General features: G+C 41.8%; 1 pseudogene; it reads right to left on the reverse strand.

Annotated features, from left to right (window-relative positions):
* Positions 1 to 578: 578 nt before the first annotated feature.
* LOC121026392 (barrier-to-autointegration factor-like) lies at positions 579 to 1412 on the reverse strand (annotated as a pseudogene).
* Between the last annotated feature and the right edge of the window lie 1323 nt (positions 1413 to 2735).

Consider the following 2735-nt stretch of genomic DNA (forward strand, 5'->3'; position numbering starts at 1 on the left):
ACCTCTTTGGTTAGATTTATTCCTAGGTATTTTATGGGTTTTGGTGCCCTATTTTGGAACTTTTAAAGTTTCATAGAAATTTTAGGATTCTTTGTTTTTGTCTCTAAAAAATGTGCCATTGGAATTTTGATAAGGGATTGCACTGAATGTACATATTGCTTTTGTGTAGTATGGACAATTTGTTCTTTCCATCTATAACTGTAGAATATCTTTCCATTTGTGTTTTCATCAGTTTCTTCTATTAATGTTTTGAGGCTTCAGTATATAGATCCTTGGTTAAATTTATTCTTGGGTATTTTATTATTTTTTTAATGTTTACTTTTGAGAGAGAGAGAGAGAGAGAGAGCATGCACACATGAGTAAGAGAGGGGCAGAGAGAAAGGGAGACACAGAATACAAAGCAGGCTCAGGCTCTGAGCTTTTAGCACAGAGTCCAACATGGGGCTTGAACTCAGGAGCCACGAGATCATGACCTAAACTGAAGTCAGGTGTTCAACCGACTGAGCCACTCAGGTGCCCAGGTATTTTATTTTTTATTTATGTAATTGTAAATGGGATTATTGTTATTTTTTCTAATACTTATTAATGTGTAGAGATGCAGCATATTTTTGTGTCCTGCAACTTTACTGAATGTATTCTAATAGTGTTTTCTGGTAGAACCTTTCAGTTTTAGGATTTATTTATTGTTTTTTTTGAAGGCCACTGATTTAATTGATTTAAAAAACTTTATAAGGACAGTGACTGTTCTGCTAAGAAAGGAGCCAAAGAACATAAAACAGACCAGAGGTGGAGGTGGGAGTGGGAGGTCTGGGAGGGGCCAGGAATCCACTGGAAGAGGCTGAGAATTGTTGACATGAAACTGGCAGGGGAAGGAAAAGGAAGACTCATGCAAGAGGGAGAATTTCCGGAGGGGGAGAGAACTTCCAAAAGATTTTGAAGTACAGCAGAGGTTGAGTACAACAGAAATCTCTTCCTTTGTAGAGGACAGGGGAGGAGTCCCTACATGGCTGCAAACTCTGAGACTCAATGCTGGGCCTTGGGGCTGGGGGCTCCCCAGAGAGCCTCACAATAAGGCGTCACAACCACTCTTGAAGGCACCTAAGCAGTCCTGGGACTGTCTGGCCTTGGCACTGCATGTGTCCTTTAGCCATTCCTGGAAGAGATCTTCATCTTTCTTTAGCACGAGAAACTGGCCAAGGACCACATAGGCCTTGTCAAAGCCCCTTTTCTCCAGCTTCTTGCCCAAGACTTCACCAGTCTCTGCTGGCTCCCCACTGGCTTTTCCCCCATGGGCTCTGTCACAAAGTCTCCGTGCTTTTGGGAGGTTGTCATCTTGATCAGCTTAATAGGCAACTTTAGCTTCTGTAATGGCTCCTTCTACCACTCGGCTGCTCCCACTGATACCTTGACCCACTAGAGGGTTCAGTGTTTATATCTATATCTATATATCTATATCTATATAAAATGTCATCTGCAAATAGTTTTATTTCTAATTAGGATGGTGTGTGTGTGTGTGTGTGTGTGTGTGTGTGTGTGTGTGCGCGCGCGCGCGCGTATGTGTGTATAACTACTTGCTCTGGTTAGTACTATGTTGCATAAAAATGGTGAGAATGGGCATCTTTCTTGTTGCTGATCTAAGAGGAATTGATTTTAGCTTTTCATCATTCAGTATGATGTTAGCTGTTGGCTTGTTATACGTGGCCTTTATTATGTTGAGGTATGTTCTCTGTATACCTGTTTTGTTGAGAGATTTTATCTTAAATGGATGTTGAATTTTATCAAATGTCGAAAATTTTCTGCCTCTGTTACGATGATCATGATTTTTATTTTTCATTTTGTTAATGTGGTATATGCTGGTGACTGACTGTAGATGTTAAACCAAGCTTGCATCCCTTGAATAAATCCCACTTGATCATGGTATATATTTTTAATGTATTGTTGAATCAGGTTTGTTAATATTTTGAGTGTTTTTGCATCTGTGTTTATCAAGAGTATTGGTCTGTAATTCTTTTTTTCTGTCATCTTTGGTTTTGCTATCAGGGTAATTCTGATCTTGTAAAATGAGTCTGGAAGAATTCCCCTCTCTTCTGTTTTTTTGGAGGAGTTTGAGAAGGATTAGTAAACGTGTAAAAGCTCTCCTCCAGGGGACAGTGGTAAACTGGAGCCTGTTAGAGGTTGAGTGCAAAGATACTGCCTGCCCTTTGAGGTCTCTGGAAAGGATTACAGTTGGCCCCAAGATATATCCTTAATTAAAAAGAAGTCTGCCCTCAGACTGCAATCATGATGATGAACTAACAGTCCTTCACAGACAGTTCCTGGGCCTGTTGCTCCTTGTAGTGCATTGTAGGTTATGGCTGCTTAAGAGCTTTTTCTCCTTGGTTACAGTCCTGCAGATCCTAGGAGTCTAAGTCCTACTGGCCATCAGAGTCAGGTGATGTAGAGGTGTCCCCTAGAAACAGTTGCAGAAATTAGGGTCCTCAATGGTGTGAGCTCCTTTCTGGGTCAAACCAATTATTACAGTCCCATGAGACCAGGAATGTAAGGTCCTCTGGCCTCCAGAACCAAGTAAGCAAGAGCGGTCCCCTAGATGGCCCCTGCAAAAATTGGGGCACCAGGTGTATTCAAAAGCTGCCTTCTGGGAGACGCCGGTGTTCTGGAGCATGGCAAAGAGACCACAAGGATGGTGTCCCCTCAGCCTCCATTCCTGTTGAGTGTTCAGGCAGGCTCCTAGATGT

This window comes from Herpailurus yagouaroundi, unplaced genomic scaffold (genome assembly GCF_014898765.1).
Source record: "Herpailurus yagouaroundi ecotype Mexico unplaced genomic scaffold, PumYag 93167, whole genome shotgun sequence".
Classification (NCBI taxonomy): Eukaryota; Metazoa; Chordata; class Mammalia; order Carnivora; family Felidae; genus Herpailurus; species Herpailurus yagouaroundi.